This window comes from Ambystoma mexicanum, chromosome 8 (assembly GCF_040938575.1).
Source record: "Ambystoma mexicanum isolate Mex_15411 chromosome 8, UKY_AmexF1_1, whole genome shotgun sequence".
Lineage (NCBI taxonomy): Eukaryota > Metazoa > Chordata > Amphibia > Caudata > Ambystomatidae > Ambystoma > Ambystoma mexicanum.
Window position 1 is genome coordinate 1,561,436,711 of NC_090929.1, and position 21,392 is coordinate 1,561,458,102.

Genomic DNA, 21,392 nt, shown 5'->3' on the forward strand with positions numbered 1-21,392 from the left:
TGCCGTCTTCATCGGGCTGAGCAGCGAAAAGGTTGTTAAGCTCTCCAGGAAAAAATTAAGCCATATTGTGCCTGATTACGACCCAGGCGGTGAGGGGTTAACGGCGCCGTGAAAGGTGGCGGCGCCGTTAACCCCTTACCACCTAATTACGAGGTCCCTTTGCGGGTCCCGATCTTAACGGCTGGTTTTAACAGCCGTTAAGGATTGGTCCCGCAAAGGGACCTTGGAGGTATTTACGGTACCGCAACTACCGCCTTCCCCATTTCCATTGATCCCCATGGGGGCAAAAATGGGAATGGGGAAGGGCCAATGGTGAATGGGGAATTACCGCCCCGCCAACCTTGGAATGGGGGGTAATTCCGCCATTCACCATGGCACAATCGGTAAAATACCGGCAGCAACCATGGCGCTTCTAGCGCCTTGGTTACCGCCAGGGTCGTAATGAGGCCCATTGTCCTTCTAGGTCCTTGCTATCACCTTCTTTGGCCCAGCAGGTAGTTCTGTGCTATCGTCTGGAACGCTGCGAGGCACTGGCCTTGTCTGTGGCAGGCTTGAGGCTATGCAATTCCTTGTCGGTAGCACTGCATCAGATTCAGAATTTCAACAAATTTAGGCAACATTTAAAAACCTATCTGCTCGCGCTCTGAAACTCTTGTGTACGAGCGTGATAGAAAGAAAATATGAATTCAATTTAATTCAAACGCTTCTCCCACGGTTTATCGTTCTCGGCGCACTGATGCCCACGGTGAATTTTGCACATATAAGAACCTGATTGATTGATACTGCGTGGAGGATCTTCACAATAACAGGACACTTCTAGGAAGGACCTCTCACTAACAGGGCACTAATAAGAGGGACCTCACACTAACAGGGCACTAATAGGAGGGACCTCACACTAACAGGGAACTTCTGGGAGAGACCGCTAACCGAGCTCTGACAGATGTACCTTCACACTAACAGGTCACTGGTGGGATGAAGCTCAAACTAACAGGAGCCCTCATTGTGACAGGCCGCTCCTAGGAGGGGTCTCTAACTAACAGGGCAATGATGTCACACTAACAGTGACCTACTGAGAAGGGCCTCGTACGAAGAAGACACTACTAGAGGTGACCTCCCACTAACAGAGCACTACATTGAGAGATATCTCACTAATGGGGCACTGCCAGGTGAATCCTCACACTATTAGGATACTTCTCGGTGTAGGTCAACACTAACAGGGTCTTTTCTTGTAGGGACTTCACACCAACAGGGCCCTACTGGGAGTGACCTCTCACGAACAGGGCACTCCCAGTAGGGACCTTACACTAACAGAGTGCTAGAATGAGGGGCATCTCCCTAGCAGGGTACTACCATGCAGATCTTCACATGATCAGGACACTGCCAGGTGGAATTCACACTATCAAGGCACTGCTAGCAGGGACTTCACATTAATAATGCAGCACACGTCACTGTTGGGAGTGAATGCACACTGGCAGAGAGGTCACTGCTTACACGTCACTGTTGGGAGTGAATGCACACCGGCAGAGAGGTCACTGATAGGGCATGATTCCGGCTCTGTTTAGGAAAGACATCACTCATTGATATTGTGTTGCTGAAATTCTTACTATTATGCAAAGAGCTGCAACAATGCAGCCATTTTAATTTTGAGCTGTTATTCGTGTTAGCACATTCATTGCATACTGCCTCATCACGAGTTTGGCAGTAACCCTTAAATGTGGTGGTAATGCTATTACTGCCACATTTAAGGGTCCTCCAAATCACGGGTTTGGCAGGATTTACCCCCAGCTTTCAGCTGGAAGTAAATCTGCTGGGAATGTGCCAATTTTCAGTGCAATTACCACACATTAATACCGCCAATGGTAGTTGTGCCAAAGATTCCCCATTGGGCCTCATGGGGAATTCCCAAATGGGCCCAACGGGGAATGGGGAATTACCGTTCAGCCAAACCCGTGATCCGACGCTAATAGCGCCGGGGGTTTGGCGGTAACCCTATTAGCCCAGGCGGTAATGATACCCCCCAACTTGTGATGAGGTTAAAGTATTTGTTCGATTTGTAAATAACCTGCATATGCAACTTTACAGAACATAGTAATACAACATACTGTCCGAAAAGGACACCTTATTTGAGCTTTGCCTAAAAGTGAGTTGTCATGACTGTTGCCATGACGGAATAAGTGGGAAGTAGGATTAGGACAAGGGGGAAATAACATTTGATGCCAAGTGTTTTACTGTTTTAAATTTTATAAAGATGTACCTTCAAACCCCCCACAAAATGTTCACGTTTATATTCAAACCAAAAAAACTAAATTATAAGTGGGAAGTGATTGTGTTTCTGGGAATTGAGTCATACACTGCTATCACTTTGAGAGCGAAGGTGGCGCTCTTCCAGAACATTCTCCTGGCTGTTTTCAATTCCCAATCTGCCGGCCTGCTTTGCCTCCTCTCTCCAAGCAGTATTTTTGTGGCAAGTAAAAAGCAGGGTTGAAAACGCTGCAAGCCAGAAACCAGACCCCTCAGGGTCAGCTCAGCCTGTCCCACACGGCATTTTTCACTGGGTCACTAAGCGCTGCAAGGTCTCCTACCAGAGAGCGGACGCTGGGCCTTCCAGGGTGAATTCATATTTAACGTGCGTGTCATGTTCACTCGTGTTACAGGAGCGAATCCTCCAGGCCCAGACATTATAAATGTCCGTGTCTTTGTGGATTCTAACTTGCTTAAATGATATCCATAATATATATACATAATTACCAATGCTAAAAGTATTTATACATGTTAAAATCACTTCCCCATTATGCAGGATTCGATCTGTACAGGTTGCTTTCCCTTTAAAGTCCATTAGAAATGACACAGTAACCAGGAAACAGTGGTTTCCAAAAAATGAACTCTTCTAATGCAAAAATCCCCGTTCAGCTGCAAGGGGAACTCCAGGGGGATAGGCATCCTTAGCAGTGCCCCCAGGTTAGTCCCCTCTTTGTTTGCTACCTGGGTTCACCCTGTCTCCTCCCTTTCCAGGGGTCCCATGCACGTAGGGTGACCAGATTTTTTAAAAAAAGAAACCCGGACGGGCCACCGAAAATAGAAGTAGGACTTAGGTAAATACACATACAACTTTAGTCCTACTTCTGTGTCGCTGGCCTGTTGCGGGGGGCGTGGAGGGGGTGTGCTAACTGAAGGTACGCATACATATGTAATGTTGTGCTCACACTTGGAGTTTGTACTAATCATCATATGCGTTAAAAGAATGTACTTTTTGCTAAAAGAAGAGGCCTTCTCTTTTATACGGTGGCGTTTAATGGCCATATATGAATAGCAATTGCAAACTAGAAAGAGACCTGCTGACCTGGCAAGAACTTGTTTTTAACAGAAGAATTGTGTTTGGTCACTGTATGTCGAAGCATGTTGAGCCTGCTAAAACTATCTGCAGATTACGGGTGGGGAAGGAATGAGTAAGCACAGCCTCGTGCACAGAGATACACAGAGGGGCACGAAAGAGAGCGAATAACAGATAACAGGAAACCACAATAGCAGATGTTGAACTGTTGACCTTGATGCAAAGTCATGACTGGGAGGAACCGCCTTGTGGTGGACATAATCTATGTGCAGCAATGTATGACAATGTAAAACAGATGGGTATAAAAGGACCACGATGTGCAGGGCAAAGCGCGGCACTTTGACGACTTGCTTTGCGAGACGTTTGAACTTGCTGCCCATTCGCGAATGCTTGTGCATTAATAAAGTAATGTTAACTTGGCTCTTTTCTGTCTGAGTTATTGCAGGGTCCCTCTTGTACTGGTTATGGACGGCGAGAAATCGCACCCACAATTTTGGTGTCAGAAGTGGGACGCGAAGGAGCGACAGTCCGTCACTGGGTGAGGAACGCCGCGGCGGAACCGGAGAAGGAATTGATCACGGGGCCCCAACAACTGAATCCGCACCTTTGATTGCAACCAACGCGTCATCCTTGTTTTTCCGGCTCCGTTGGCGGTGGAACAGCAGGCTGTCGCCCTTCGGGTCCGGAACACTCTGGCGGGACCCTTAAGATAAGTGGTATGGACGGATGCATGATGGAATAAGGAAATAATGATTCAGGGTTTGTGAAGAGGACGGTGGTAAGTCCGTCTATGAAGAAGTAATGTTGAAATGATGATATGATATGTTAGATACGCCAGGAGGATGTATTATTATTGTTAGCCAATAGGTGCATATTTGGGAAAGGTGAGTGTTTTAGGCAATTGTGGTATACCAACAAAATGGGTCAAGCGGCTTCCAGCAAGAGTGGTATAGGCAAGAGACACTATGCCCCTCTTGAAGGAACCCCTGCATTTGATATGTTGATTAAACATGGATTGAATTCAACATTGTTCTTAAAAGAATGGTCCGAATACACAAAAGATTTGATTGAGCATAAATGGCCAGACACCGGGTCCTTTGATGTGGACCGCATATCCAAAGTAGAAATAGAATTAGTAAAAAGACGGGTTAGACCCGCACAGTTTGAGGCTATACGACTATGGAGGGTAGAAGCAATGCGCAGGCGCAATGCTCAGAATAAACAAAAAGCAAAGGAGCAGAAGAGAACGGTAAATCAAAAATTACATGATCTAGAGATAAAAGAGAAGGGTGAGAGGCTAGATCAGTTGGATAGACATATGATGATTAAGAACAGTGGGGGTATGTATCCTGCCGTGCCGGTGCCTCGATATGAAGATGTGATAGGGCTAGAAGCAGAACAAACAACGACTGAATTATTGTTTCCAGGAGCTACAGCTCCACCGGCAGACAGTGAGGGTGAAAGGGTGGAATTCCCAATGAAGTATGGAGACCCAGATAGGTTGATAGACCATAGGAGAACGACTACTGTAGAAAAGGATAGAGATGGAGACTTGCAAATCCTTATGACCGGGCTGTATGGCACACCCCTCAATGACAGCCTACGGGACCAATTGGGGCGTTTGACACCTTTGGAATTTAGGACAGTGGCCACTAAACTATATACCTTTTATGAGGGTAACTGTAAATTGAGAGGACAGAGTACTGCGGATCTGCCCTCAGCATATCAGGACGCTGTCGCGTTACTACCAGTGACTGCGTCCAGTGTTCAGTTATGGGGATGTATGTCAGACATAATAGAGGAAGTCATAAGGGGCAGTGTTGAATGGGAGAAGGAAAAGAGGGCATGGGAAAGAGAGGTGAGGGAAAGAGAGGCTAAACTCAAAGATGCAGACCAGGCGGGCCAAAACGTAGCTAATCGTATGATAGCATCCATACACTCGCAGTCCATGTCCACCCTGGTGAGTCTGATGGAGGGCCTTGGCTGGCCTATACAAGTAAACGTAATTAAATATCTTCTTATTAGGGTGGATGATATAGAAGAGGAAAAGGAGCCTAGATATGTGTCCCAGTGGAATAGGATTAGGACGGAATTGGATAAGAAACTGCTATCTAATATAAGAGTGGATGATTCAGGGGCGGAAGAATGGAGGATGGCTAAGGTGGAGAAACTATTAAAAGATTATAAAAAAATAAAAGAGAAAGCTCTTAGTCATCAATCCTCTGTTTCGCCACCAGCGCAGGCCCCTGTGAGTGAACAAACAAATACGGAAAAGTTACTATTAATGCCAATGAGAGAGTGCCAACCCACCATAGAGGCAGCCACTGGTAACATGATGCGCACCTATGTGTATGTCCCTTTATCCCGAATTGAATTAATGCATATCACTAAGTCCATCCCCGACCCCCGTATAGACCCGGCAGGATTCTACAAAGAAGTAGGAAAGTTATTCAGACCAGGGTTATTTACCGTAGAGGATGTAGATAACATATTGTTAGCCATTGTCCCAGAAGAAATATGGACCCCCTTTCGTGCCAAAGACAATGAAACAATAAAATGGAAAGATGTAATGGATGCGAGCAAAAATAGAAAACTGCATGAGGAATATCCTGAACCCCTAAGGGGGCATGGCATGGCAGTCCTGAGGGCTCTAGAAAAGGTGTTACCCCCATTTGATGTGAATGTGGAGAAACTGTCCGCTGTGATACAGGGTGCAAGTGAGGAGGTAGCACAGTACTTTCTGCGTTATGAAGCAGCATTCAAAGCGCACAGTGGGCTAGAGATAGGGTCTGAAACGGGCCAACGGTACTTTGCCACAAACTTTGTAGAGGGGCTCCACGGGCCAATTCAGGAGAACATTAGGAGGGCAGAAAGTACATGGATGACTAGGAACCCCCGGGATCTCCTCGAAATGGCTAGGTATTACGAAAGAGGGGAAAGAGTGAAGGGACAACAAAAGGCACGACAAGAGAAGGATTTAAAAACCAAAGTGTTGATGCAACAGTTGCATCAAGGGCCCCAAGGCAGGTATAACTACAATTATAACGGCCCGTCACAGGGCTATAGTAGCAACATGATAGGGGGCCAAGGGACAGGAAGAGGTACAGTGCAAGAAGGTGCGCTATATGGGAGGAGGGATGGGCTACCCCAAGATGTATGTGCCTTCTGCAAGAGACCCGGACACTGGAAATCCCAGTGTCCCCAGAGTGGTGGGAGAGGAAGGGGCGTACGGCCCCCTTCACAGACAACATTTGCCCCAGGAAATAGGACTGGTGGGTACGGCAACCAAGACAATAGAATGTTTAAACCCCCTCAACCCAATGCCTTTGACGGGCAAGCAAGAGGGGATGTTCCCTGGCCGGCCCCGCCTCCCCCCAATCTACTGTATCAGCCACAACAAACGACACAAGTACAAGGTGTATGCCAGGGTGAAGAATGTGGAGAAGGGGTATACTATAACGTTGATTTTCAGGATAACACAAGCGATATGTCCTGAGGATGCCGGAATGAGATAGCGGGAGTGGTGCAGGTTCCTATAGACCAAAGGGGGCCTTATGCCTCTATTAGGATCGGCCCCCACCGAAACTTGAGATGTCTGGTAGACACGGGAGCTGGAAACAGGCACACCTGATTATACTAAGAGATTTTGCCTTTTTGTTGATGAACAGGAAGGTTGCGCTGTGTCAGTCTTGACACAGGAACAAGGGGGTAAACAGAGACCATGTGCATATTTTTCTAGCACTCTGGACTCAGTAGCTCGAGGCCTACCCCCATGCATGAGAGCAGTAGCTGCAGCAGCGACAGCCCTAAAACAAAGTGCAGGTATCATCCTAGGGAGTGAAGTAACAGTAAAGGTTCCACATACGGTAGATGTTCTTCTGAATAGAGTGCATACACAGCATTTGACTACAGCTAGACTCACACAGTATGAGATGATCCTGTTTGCCAGTAATGTAAAAATTGAACGGTGTAACACTTTGAATCCAGCGACACTGCTTCCTTTGCCCACCTCACCTGATGACATTAGGCATGATTGTGTGATTCAAATGGAAGAACACACTAAGGGTAGAGCAGACCTGCAAGACACCCCGCTGGTTGATAATGAGGGTATATTATTCTGTGATGGTTCCTGTTTCAAACTGCCAAATGGGGAGACAACAGCAGGGTATGCAGTAACTACAGGGGAACGGTTGATTGAGAGTGGGAAAGTGTGTGAAAAATCGGCCCAGGCAGCAGAATTAATTGCGCTAACGAGAGCATTAGTGTTAAGCAGCGGTATGAAAGTGACAATTTATACTGATTCAGCCTACGCTCATGGGGTGGTTTCCAGTTTTGGTAAACTCTGGGGAGAGCGTGGGTTTTTAACCTCCCAAGGTGATACTATTAAACATGCCCGATTGATTGCTGAATTATTGCAAGCCCTTACGCTGCCCAAAATGGTGGCCGTAGTGAAGTGCTCAGCGCATAAAAAACACTGGATTATGTCACGCAGGGAAATTCTTTGGCTGACCAGATGGCTAAACTAGTTGCCACAAGGGACACTCGGTGGGAAGCCCGACAGCTCATAGTGGGGAGGGATGTGACTATGGAAGGGACGAAGGAGCGCGTAAAGGAAATCCAAGCAGATGCAACCATTGAAGAAAGACTATCTTGGCACAAGGATGATCAATATGAGGAGACGGTAGATGGGCTATGGGCACATACCAAAACGAACACCTGGGTACTACCTGACGCATACTTACCTGTGATAGTGAGCGTGGCTCATGGTCCAACCCACGTTAACGCAAGAACTATGGAAGAAGTTTTAAGTACTGTGTGGTACAACAAAAGATTGGGAATGTATTGTCGCCAATGGGCAAAACAATGTGAAATATGTGTTTTATATAATGTGGGGAAAGGTGTACCGGCCCCGGCGGGCCACAGTAAGTTACCCACCTGCCCTTTTGAGGTGGTGTACTGAAGAACAAACTGGCAAAGGCTTGTGCTGAAACGGGACTGAAATGGCCGGATGCATTGCCTATTGCATTATTGAGTATGCGTACTATGCCTAAGCGTACACATGGTTTATCTCCTTTCGAAATTGTTATGGGGCGCCCACCAAGTATTGGGACCCCCATATCACCTAAGAGATTGTCTGAGCAAGCATGGCCTGCATTACAACAGTACTGTATTGGGTTAACTAATAGACTGATTTCTATTAATGCACAGGTGAACGCAGTAGCTCCATCTCCTCTGATAGGAGAAGGTCACGACGTGCAGCCCGGTGACTGGGTTGTTATAAAAGCCTTCGATCGCACCAGCGGACTGCAACCCAGATGGAGAGGCCCGTTTCAGGTGCTCCTCGCAACACAAACTGCGGTAAAAGTTGATGGCAAATCGCACTGGTACCACGTGAATCCAGAAAAGGGAACCAACCAACCCCAGGTTGCAACAGTACTGCCAGACGCCATTAGTAGGTGTGCCCATCGCCTCCGATCCCGTGACGTGTATGTGCCAAGCAACGTGTAAGGACACTGTTTTGAACTTTGATCATTAGGGAGATGAACATTTGGACTCTCTTGTTGGTTTTAGCAGAATTGTGCCTTACTGAAGACGACGGGCTTGTAGCCTGAAGGGCCTTCGGCGTTCCCCTCCTGGGACAGGCACTACGAGACGTGGGACAGATCGGATGAAGGTTTTCAGTGAGACCTACCACTACTAGAGTAATAAGGACACTGGTGCTTTAAATAGGGGATATTGCTATATCGCTAGGTTGCAACTGATATACGCTGTATACTGAGCCATATACTGAACTATGTCTACACCCGTGTATGCTGGTTTAGTCCCTGAACGGATAAGTGTATGCTCCTCAAACACAGAAGGTAAGAGGAAAATACCAGTTTGTACCACAAGAGGCAAAATTTTGTTTTCTGTATGCACGATAGTAGTACTAATAGCATTTGCCATAATATTCTGGTATCTGGAACATCCATCTAGATATGAATTAAAGAACCTGTTGCCCGAGTCAAATGAAACAGGGAGAACAGATTGGGTCAAGAGCAGGAATCGAGATGCCTATGACCAACACGACCCGGAAGACTATGCTAAAAATGAATACGTGAAGATAATAAACACAACATATGGGGTAGTGAATAAAACTGATTGCTGGATCTGCACCCACATGCCCCGACATAGCAGTGAAGGCATCCCAGTGTACGCATCGCCAGTTACTGAGGATGCGGGGTGTACATTAATTTACATGAGAATAGTGTCAGCACAGCAATATATGATACCGAATACCGCTTGTTATGTTAGAGGAGAGAACAAAACCCTTCTAAAGGAAAAGATACGCTATAAAATCAAAACTGAGGGAATCGGGCTTGCACCTGCTATGGTACAGATAGTAAGAGAACCTCCTCCCCCTATCACCATCACACAAGAGTTTAGGCCAAAGAATATATGTTTTAAGAGGAGCGCAAGAGGTAATCAAAGAATGATCTCGGGGTGCAGTCAAATGGTGAATCTAAATAACTACACAAAGGGATTGTTACAGATTGAAGGACATGCCTACGTCTGTAACAAGAGGGCTTATTTGTGGTTAGCCAAAGATTTTGTTGGGGTATGTTACATAGCCAGAATAATGCCGGCTGTGATGGTATATGCCCCGTCTACTCTGCATAAAGAAATACACAGCAGAAATAAACGAGCAGTAAACCCAAAAATTCCTACGTATCAACCTACAGGATGGGAAACGTTTATAGATCTGATGGGGGTCCTGGTTCCTCCAGCGGGCATCTTTATGAACAGTCAAGAAATCCAAAAGCTAAGCAGGGCCCTTGAGTTCGTAATCGAAGAATCTGCAGACCTAATGGAAAACATCACTTATGAAATGAAAGCAATTCGGCTAGTGGCTCTCCAAAATAGGTATGTCTTAGACATACTCACTGCAGAAAGGGGCGGAGTCTGTTTTTTGGTGGGATCCCAATGCTGTGTTTACATACCAGAAGGGAGTACAGGAATCCTGGATGGAGTAAACAAACTGCATAAAGTGGCGGATAGCATCCACCAGGAGGAAGGGTCAGGAGATAGCTGGTGGATGAAGCTCCTGAAAGAAATTGGATGGCAACTTCTTACGCCTATACTGGTTCTAGCGGCAATAGTTGTAGGTATTTGTCTCTGCATCCAATGTTTCCCGGTATGTGTGTCGTGCTGTGTTTCCATGTGTTCTTCCAGCATAACGCGCCTAAATCCAATGGATAAAAGCCATGTACAACAGGAATTTTTTGACATGGGAGGCCTGGAGAAGATTATGGTACATACAGTATGTGATGATGTTGCTTTCCTGCCATCTGCTTATGCTAGGAAGGTTTAGATTGATGCTCAAGTGTGAGCAAAGGGTGGATTGAAGGTACGCATACATATGTAATGTTGTGCTCACACTTGGAGTTTGTACTAATCATCATATGCGTTAAAAGAATGTACTTTTTGCTAAAAGAAGAGGCCTTCTCTTTTATACGGTGGCGTTTAATGGCCATATATGAATAGCAATTGCAAACTAGAAAGAGACCTGCTGACCTGGCAAGAACTTGTTTTTAACAGAAGAATTGTGTTTGGTCACTGTATGTCGAAGCATGTTGAGCCTGCTAAAACTATCTGCAGATTACGGGTGGGGAAGGAATGAGTAAGCACAGCCTCGTGCACAGAGATACACAGAGGGGCACGAAAGAGAGCGAATAACAGATAACAGGAAACCACAATAGCAGATGTTGAACTGTTGACCTTGATGCAAAGTCATGACTGGGAGGAACCGCCTTGTGGTGGACATAATCTATGTGCAGCAATGTATGACAATGTAAAACAGATGGGTATAAAAGGACCACGATGTGCAGGGCAAAGCGCGGCACTTTGACGACTTGCTTTGCGAGACGTTTGAACTTGCTGCCCATTCGCGAATGCTTGTGCATTAATAAAGTAATGTTAACTTGGCTCTTTTCTGTCTGAGTTATTGCAGGGTCCCTCTTGTACTGGTTATGGACGGCGAGAAATCGCACCCACATAACATGCACACTCCTCTCATTGGAGGAGAGCGCCAGGGAGGGGAAAGAGGAGGAAATGGGGGCATGAAAAGCATGTCACGCCCCCATTCGCGCAAAAAGATTTGCGCTGGGACCCGATTTTGGGATTTTGAAATCGAGCCCTGGCAAAAAAAGGGACCATATCCAAACCCCGGACGGGGTTTATAAAAGTAAAAAACTCCTGGGACCCCCGGAACGTCGGGTGATTTCCCCGGATGTCTGGTCACCCTACATGCACGTCCAAGGAAGGGGTAGGGTCTCAGTGAGAGCCATTTATAAAGGGGCAGTAGCTTCACTCTGCCTCTTTTGCAGTCCTGACTTTTGAACACCCTCCCGCCCTCTCCCTGAGATGGCATTTTCAGGATTGTCCAACTTTGCATAACTAACTGTTGGGGACGTAGCCGCAGGTATGCCAGAGGGACACTGAATTTTCACGGACTTGAAGGGCCCAACATCCTCCCCCAGGACACACGGAGGACTCGGTCAACTGCAAGTTCAAGCTATGGTTTATTACAGGCAAAACCAACAGGGATCAGCACAGGAACAGAAAATATTCATGCACAGCTCGCTCTTGCTCGGCTCGCAGGCTGGTTTTAGTCGCAAATGGCGTCAGCATTTCGTCACAACCTGGGCCCCTATCCAGAAAACCTATTGGGCCAAGTGATTGGGAATTGAGTATTCTATTACCTATATAGGACATTATAGATGTTATTCTACTGGCCCTCGCATGTCAGGTGGCTGGCCTGTTCCATCCCCAATTGACTAACTATAACATTGTTGCAGTGTGGTAGACTTACCTTTGGTTCTTGGCCATTGCTACCCACCCCTACGCCACTAAACTGTGATTGGCTAGTTCTGACGTCCCCAGGCCTGGGATCTGCAAAGGTTCTCAGCTCACTGCGTACCTCTTCAAGGTGATAAGAACAATGGTGTGTCTTTATTGTAATTTGTGTGTACCACCTTTGCCTTATGAGACTGCTCTCCTGACCGGTACAACAGGTGTTAAATATTATTGCATACTTGTTGCAGTCCGTGTCTGGCTGCCTGGGACCAGCTCTCCTTTCCCACTGCTGATCGCTGTCCATTGTCTGCTTCGGCTGCGTCACTTGTTCACAGACCATGCATTTGAGCTGTGCAACTTTGAATTATGAAGATTTATTTGTATTTTCTGCAGCTGGTTCTTTTGTTGTCTGGGGATTGGAATGCCATCCGTATCTCTTTACCTTGACTGCGAGTCCTGTCTCACACGTCTTGCTCTCTGTCCATCCTTAATCGGCTCAGCTCGTCTCTTGCACAGTGGCCTGAGGCCTGCTGTAATTTTCCTAAACCTTATAATGCGGTTTCTACAGTGTCCATGCTATACTACATTTCCATAGGTTAGTCACACTTGGCTGTGTCAGGACCCATAGGTGCTCCTGCAGTTCCATAGGGTTATTCGCCTGTAAGCAATGACAGTATGTATATGTATCTGTCCTCTAACTATACACTCATGTTCTTCATGTATTCGTGTGCGTGTTTGTGTCCCAAAATGCACATGTCACGTGTGCTACATGTCTAAGCTGCTATGTCGTGGTGTCTCTAATGACACCAGCAACATGGCTTCTTGGTGTTTTAGTCGAAGCTGTCCATACAGGTGTCTATGATCATGGCCTGTGGCTCTTCATCCATGCATGGATAGATCTGTATGCCCCTTGGTCAGTATGGCTGGCAGAGGGGATACCTCTCGATGTGCTTATCATAGGTCCATTAGGAATTTGTCTGAAATAGAATGGGTGGTTGCTGTGTTTTCTGGCCTTCTTCCTTGTCATGAATTTAGTAGGAGAGGGGGTGGTGGCAGGATTCCCCGTTCCCTCTTTAGTCCCCCCTCTGGTTGACCTGTCGACTGCATCCTTATACGACAGTCCTTTTGCTCTTGGCTGCCATATCTCCGTTATTCCTCCGAGGTGCGCATAGTAGTTTGTGTGGTCATCGAACTACCAGTTCATGGGAGTCGATGCTCAAGCAGCATCACCATTATACTAGGACACTAAACGAGTCTACCTCCTCCTAGTTACCTGGCCCAGCAGTCTCTTCAGGATCGCCCGGAGTGTCCCTTCATAGAGACCTACACTTTAGCCGCTCAGTACACTGGCTAATCCCTATATGAGAACAGTCAACATGGCACCCCCAGCTATTGCTCCTTATCAACATTGCATCCACCCCTAGATCAGTCACCCTGCACCAACCCAACAGGCCTAAGCCTAAAAAAATCATGACTCTTAGAATGGCCATTACACCGCCAGACTCAGTCACTGCCCCCCCTACACGCTTCCTACTAGAGACTACCGCCCTGGCCGCACTCACGGTACCCAATGCTCTTAAACTCAAATACCACCATTATCAACCTAAGTTTGAGGACTTTAAGTGTACTATTCACACTCCTCTCTCCAACTGCCACAGCCAACCCTGCTCACTTCACTCTCGCAACTACAGGCTCCTATCGCAAATAGCCACCGCCTTACCTTCACTACAAACAACCACCCCCTCACTTACTTCAAGAAGAATTTGCCTCAACTCAAGAAACTATTATCACACCCCAAGGGGTACCCACCAGCCTCCTTTTTCACCCACCTTGCAGTCTTTCACTGTGGACACTAGTTCCCCTAAACGGAACCAGATAGACTCCAGACCCATTTCATCGAATGTCACCATCTCTTGTACACTCATCACCCCCAAGAGTGATGATAATCCTTTTGCTCTTGGCTGACATATCTTTGTTATTCCTCTGAGGTGCGCATAGTAGTTTGTGCGGTCATGGAACGACCAGTTCATGGGAATCGATGCTCAAGCAGCATTACCATTACACTAGGACCCTAAACAAGTCCACCTCCTACTAGTCACCTACCCCAGCAGTATCTTCAGGATCACCCGGAGAGCCCCTCCATAGAGACCCACAATTTAGCCACTCAGTACTGGCTAATCACTACATGACAACAGTCAACATGGCACCCCCAGCTATTGCTCCTTATCAACATTGCATTATCAGACTGAGTCCTAACCGGGGCCCCAGAGCCATCTAAAACCCACCCCTAGATCAGTCACCCTGCACCAACCCGACAGGCCTAAGCCTAAAATAATCATGACTCTTAGAATGGCCATTACACTGCCAGACTCGGTTTCTATCCCCCCTACACGCTTCCTAACAGAGACTACCACCCTGGCCGCACCAACAGTACCCAATGCTCTTAAACTCAAATACCACCGTTATCAACGTAAGCTTGAGGACTTTAAGTGTACTACTCACACTCCTCCCTCCGACGGCCACAGACAACCCTGCCCACTCCACTCTTGCAATTACAGGCTTCTATCACAAATAGCCACAGCCTTACCTTCACTACGAACGACCACCTCCTCACTCAGAAGAATTCGCCTCAACTCAAGAATCTATTATCACACCATCAGGGGTACCTACCAGCCTCCTTGTTCCACCCACCTTGCAGTATTTCACTGTGGACACTAGTTCCCCTAAACGGAACCAGATAGACTCCAGGCGCATTTCATCGAATGTCACCATCTCTTGTGCACTCATCACCCCCAAGAGCACCTCATACTCAGGCACATCTACATCCCCGCCCAACAACAAGCGTAAAACTACCTCCCTAAACACTACCAACACAGAAGCAGTTGATATCAAAGGCACGCTCACCAACGCAAGGTCACTCAATGCACACGCGCTAGACATCACAGACCTAATCACTATGAATAAACTCGACTTCATAGCCATTATGGAAACCTGGCTACATGAAGCAGCGAGTCCTTCACTATCCCTAGCTATCCCACAGAGTTACTCCATCTTCAGAACTGATAGACTAGGCTCTAAAGGTGGAGGAGTAGCAATTATCTCCAAAAACCAACTCCTCATAAGGGAAGTCCCTTACCTATCATTCCACTCAGGTGAATTACTTGCCGTTAAATTACCACTAACACACTCTAGCACAGTGACCATCCACCTCATATACAGACCACCTGGGGCGGTCTGCTTCTTGGAAGAAGACGTAGCCCAACTTCTCGCTACGAACAGCAAGCCCTCTTCCCAAATTATCCTGCTGGGAGACCTAAACCTGGGTCCCAATGATCTGAAGGACGAAAATGCCTCGACCATCGCTGACATTTTGGAAGCGCCATGCTTTAAGCATCATGTCACCAACCTTACACCCACCAAAAAAAAAGAAAAAAGCAAAATAAACAAACAAACAAACAAACAAAGGTTGCAAACTTGACTGGCTGGCAAATCACAACTGCAACACCAGCATCTCGTCCAGCACACCGTGCCCTTGGTCAGACCATCACCTCATCTAAGTCACAATACATAAAAACAGAACAATAGACCCCCTACAAAGCATCGCCCCAGCTGTCCCATCTAGAAACCCGCGCAACATATCGCCAGAGAAATTACTACCTCTGATGCTCCCAATCATTGAACGCCAAAATTGCACGGTCAATGACCCATATGCCATGGTTGAGCTATACAACCAAACTTGCCTTTCTGCCATAGACAAAGTAGTTCCGTTAAGCCTACGTGAAGCCAAACTGCATGCGCACAGCAACTCTTGGTATACCCCCAACCTCAAAACCTTACGCAGTATCAAAAGAACCGCTGATATTAACTGGATAAAGTCACCCTCTGATCTGAATAAAGAGATCTTCAACTCTGCCTCCTAAAATTACAAAGAGGCTATCCTACAAACTAAAAGTTCTACCTATAACGACAGAATCACCAAAGCCATCTCGGGCACCAAAGAACTATTCACGATCCTGCGCAAGCTTGAGTCACCAGTACCTCCACAAGACATTTGCATCAAAGACACTGTCTGGTGCGCAAATATTCAAAAAGCTCTGTTAGACAAAATCGCCATGCTCCAATAAAAAATTGAACAAAAAAAGCTGAACCTCACTCCCAATTAACCAAGGCAGATCCCCATATACTCTACCCAGAACCCCATCACCCAATTCAACTTCGCCCCTATCACAAATAAGGAAGTAGGGAAAATCATTGCTAGCCTCAAATCTTCTCGATGCCAAGGCGGCATATGCCCAGCCCCCTTTATCAAAGAATGCGCAGCTGAACTCACCCCCTTCATCACTAATCTAATCAACGCCTCTTTTGAAACAAACACCGTCCCTACCAACCTAAAAGACGTGTGGGCCCTCCCACTACTTAAGAAACCCTACTAGACCCTAACATACCGACAAACTACTGTCCCATAACAACAGTTAATTTCCTCCTCAAAAGCAGCCTATCTGCAAATACAAAAGCATCTTGAAACTAACAACCTCTTAGGCCTCAGTCAATCAGGCTTCCGACCAGCGCATGGCACTGAGACAGCCTTACTGGACCTTATAATACTTATGGACGAGATAAAAGACAATGGCAAACTAGCACTCCCCCTCCTGCTCAACTTATAGGCGGCCTTCAACTTAGTCAACCACAACATTTTATGTAATCACCTTGCTTCTGAACCCCAATTCTCACTGAACCCCATACACTGGATACAGTCCTTCTTCTCCAACAGAACTATGAGAATCTTCTCACCTACGGCCGCACCTCATACCCAGTGCCAGCACCTGTCACCTGTGGTGTACCGCAAGGATCTTGCGTATCACCTACACTATACAATATTTTTAGGAAGCCTCTATTCAACCTTTTTGATGATTTGGGTGTCACCTACACTAACTATGTGGATGACACCCAAATACTCATACCCTTAACAGGTAACCATGACCTTGACAACAAATCACTAAACAAAATCTACCAAACAACCCAGGCTTGGATGACCCATCACGGCCTCTGCCTCAATGATGAGAAGACGGAATTACTCATCATAGGTTCACAACACCAGCTAAACAAACTTGACAACTCCTTCAAATCCTTTACTATTGACAGCAATTCCATCGAAGTCCCCAAGGAAGTAAAAACCGTGGGCGTTTACTTGGATTCTTCCCTTACACTTACCCGCCATAGCCTCGGCGGCAGCCTACATGTCCAAACTTATCAACGCCTGCAAACCTTTCCTGTCCACAGACAGTTCTGTCACACTGGCCAGAGCTCTTATCTTATCTAGATTAGACTACTGCCATGCCCTCTACTCAGGCACCAACATACTCAACCTAAAAAAACTACAGGTGATCCAAAACAATGCACTAAGAGTAGCACTCAATATCCCCATAAACTCCCATATATCTGCAGAGAGAAGTAAATCCCATTGGCTGCTGGTCCAGGACCAAATTGTCTTCAAAACCCTCTCATTGACCCACAAATGCATCTCACAATCAGCACCTAAATACCTCTCTAACAAATGTACACAGTACAGATACAATAGACCTACACGTACGGCATACACGTATCTACTTACTGTTCCCAAATACCAGTGTCAGAAAGCAGGAGGCAATCCCTTCCCAGTGGTAGCCGCTAAACAGTGGAATGCATTACCACCACCACTTAGATCAGCTCTTCACACAGGAGATATCTCACTCAGTCCAAGCCGACTACGCTATTCGCCTCACTATGCTTTCATTTGTTTGACGCTTCTGGTCTACCTGTAAGGCTTTATTGTATGTATTAACTGGTGGCGCTACCCCACCACTGCATTGCAACCCCCATCGGAAAATGTATAGACTAACTGTGCGTTGTCGAATCTGATCATCATCCATGTTAAAAGATGTGGTGTATCACCAATTGTAATGTCAATTGTTCCGTGATCTGACAAACTGTATGTACTGTTCACAAGAAACTCAGCACCCAGAAGTCCCAGGGCTTGGCGTGCTTTACAAATTTCAAAATAAATAAATCCATGTAACAGCACACTCCTTCCGGATTACACCAAACCCACTTCCCTTCATAGTACATTGCATCGAATGGGTTGACCAGCTTCATTGGCCCAATTGGGAACAGTTTGCATTGTGCAATCCTTTCTCTTATTTTGTTATTTTTTGCCACAATCTCATCCTTTGCTCATCCTATATTCACATCCATCAGGACCTGCATCCTGATAGTTTCCTCTGCTGTTTTCTTGCACCTTGCCATGCAGATTCTAATCCCACACATGGATGTTGCTGCCAGCACCAGTGCTCCCATTATCACTTTTAGTCCAACTGACAGCTATGATGGCATCCATGACCATATGTACGCTATCCAACTCTGGTCCTTTCCTGTCCCCCTTGCACCTTCTTCCATTTTGGTATGCATCTGCGCCTGTTGCACCACTGCATCTGATAGTGTTCCGTTATCTTCATCGTTGACAGGTATGAATGTGCAACAGGAACTCCCTATCTTTGCGCAAACTCCTCCTTCCATAGCAGAGAGGAGGTCCTGTAAGAGGATTCAATCCAGCACTACAGCTAAATCAATGCCTAGTCTGGGTTACTGAATGGAAACCCTTATTGATATATCTTTATGTCCAGCTCATGAGTTCTGGATGACTACCCCTATATAACACCCCTCTCTTGGAACCCCCCTGACCCAACTGAGCCAAGAAGTAGTTCTGTTTTGCAAGTTTAAACGGTTTATTTGAGAATGTAAACAATATATATATATATCACACTTTATAATCAATTAATAATTAATATCACACTTCAGAACATGAGCAGTTAACAACAATGGGTAATGTTCTACTAATAAACTGATTTGATTACCCAGGAGTAGTATAAAGGATGAGGTAGCACGCTTGGGAATAGGAACAGAAGAATAAGGTGGTAGAGAATGCTTTATCTAGTTTCAGATGGATGCAATGTTGAATGAAATTGCAATACAGAAAATGCTCAATATGATTTCAACAAAACAATGTAATCACTTTTCTCTGGCAATCCACTCCCCCCCTTATTCAATGTAAGGAAATGAAGAGGAGAGCACACAGTTCTTAGAAATGCAATCAAATGTAATTCAGTTCACCCCAGCAAGCTTAGACTACAGACGTTTGAAACACAGGCCCAAAATGCTTATATATGTGCTGGCAATGAAGTGAGGAATATGCTGAAAATTGTTTTAATTCCCTTTAGGAGGTTCAGGGTGAGTGAAATATACTTGGGATGAGTTCAGGCTCACTTTAGCAATGATCTAGGGATGGTTCTTAAGAGGCAAACGAAAATTAGCAGTTCAGGCAAAAGCAGCTATCTTTTTACAAGTAAAGAAATCGGGCCAAATCGCAAATCGCGGCAAAATTCGTGAATCGTGATTGCGGAGAAAGTATAAGGAGTAGGAAGTCGGTTCCAGACTTGTTGGAAAGGTAGGATTCTAGGCTTTCAGAGGAAAGTTAAACCAAGTTCCTAGCCCAAACGGTTACGGAGTTATGAACGATTCTGTGAAGGTTGTTTTTCGAATTTAAAGTAACTCAAATTGACAGGTGACAGCTTTTAAAAATGACAGGTGACAGCTATGCGGATCCAGAATTGACAAGTGACAGTTAGGAGGCAGTTCTACTTAGATTAAATAGATTGAATTATATTATTTTAACTAAGAGGTGGTTCTGCACATTTCTGCTAGGTACTCACAATATATTTTGAAATAGGCCTCGCCACGGATCTGGTCAGGTTTTGGACTGGACTCCGGTTCTGGTATCGGCACTTCACAGTGATCTGGGTCAGCTCTGCTCTGCTGGTCTAGCCTCTCTGGATTCTGGATGTAACACTGCTTTCTGGGTACTGCTACAGGTTCTGGAGATTGATGGATTTGAAGTCTGGATCTCTGGATGTGGAGTCGTCGGTCAGCATGCTCCGCAGCAAATGGAATTGAATGTCCTCTCTAGCTTCCAGTGGCTCTTTTTATGTCTTTTGAAAGTGGGTGTGTGTGCAGCATCACTAGCCAGCCCCTCTCTCAACCGCCCATTGGTCAAGCTTTCCGCACTGCTTTGATTGGGGAAGGAAATGTGTGTCATGGTGATGCTGTTTTATGGTCTGCAGAAAGGATACTCCCCTGTCAAATTGCACACAAATCTATATTTGACCCAAATACATATTTGCACAGGTACACATTTGTTTAAAATTACATGCACCCATCACATATCACATGAGGTATACTCTGCTCTTCCTGGGGGCTTGCATTCAGAAATGGCAACATTTTGTGCTTTTTAGTGGGTTTTGCAACATCAGATTTTTCTCCAGATTTATACACATGTACACCCCCCTACCACACATATCTCAGTAACTTTCCAGGTCGCTAGCTTAAACACAGAGTATGTGGTGACAATAAATAGCGGGGTTTTGCCCCAGAACATCACACAAATTCCCAACGCGTCTTAAAACGTGCACAGAAAAATCACAAGAATTATGGTATCATTTAAATAATTTTGACAAGTCAGCACTGTGAGTTATACATCTTTCTTAGAATCATATTCTGGCCAACAGGGGGGTGTCTTTTCAGGTCACATGGTGTAGAAACCAGTTTATCCAGTTTCTGCCAAGCTCAGAGACCCTGCCCCTCCCAGCTTCTGCCAAGAGGAAGCTATTTTACGGTCCCCAATATAACATTTGCCTGAGTCAAGGAAGGGCTTTGTTCAAAAGGAAGCCATTTACGACCACCCAAATAAACCATCTGCCTGGGCCCTTTCTTTAGTTTCTTGCAATCCCCTGGTAATTCAATCAGATAGTGTGTGACCTCCTTTTTGCAGGAGCAACAGAATGCAGCCAGGCCTGGGAATGCATTTGTTGGGCAAGCCCCCACTCCTGTCGGGGGTAGCTGTCTGGCAGAATTCCAGTTTCCTTAAGCCAGGTTTCAGGTAAAATGTCACTTTTTGTTCCCCAGTTTAAGTCAAGACAATTTTTACATATGCAGCTAGAATGCTGAGTCTAAGTTCAAAACTATGACATTTTAACAGTTACAAACTATGTGACACTCAAAAGTAGGTCACCCAGTTAATTTAAACATTTTCGATTTTTGGTAGTTTTAAATCCAGTTTCAGTTAGGCTGCTGCAGACCTGCAGAGCTCAGCCAGTCTTGTTATGAACATTGTTTTGGGGCTCTTCAACTTCCCAGA

General features: G+C 45.9%; 1 long non-coding RNA gene across 1 annotated transcript; it reads left to right on the forward strand.

The window, feature by feature from the left end:
- The first annotated feature begins 3,174 nt into the window (after nt 1-3,174).
- Nucleotides 3,175-11,295, forward strand: LOC138473198 (uncharacterized). The gene is made up of 2 exons (XR_011268733.1): nt 3,175-3,736; nt 8,540-11,295. It is a non-coding gene; the product is annotated as an uncharacterized lncRNA (long non-coding RNA).
- The last annotated feature ends 10,097 nt before the right edge of the window (nt 11,296-21,392 follow it).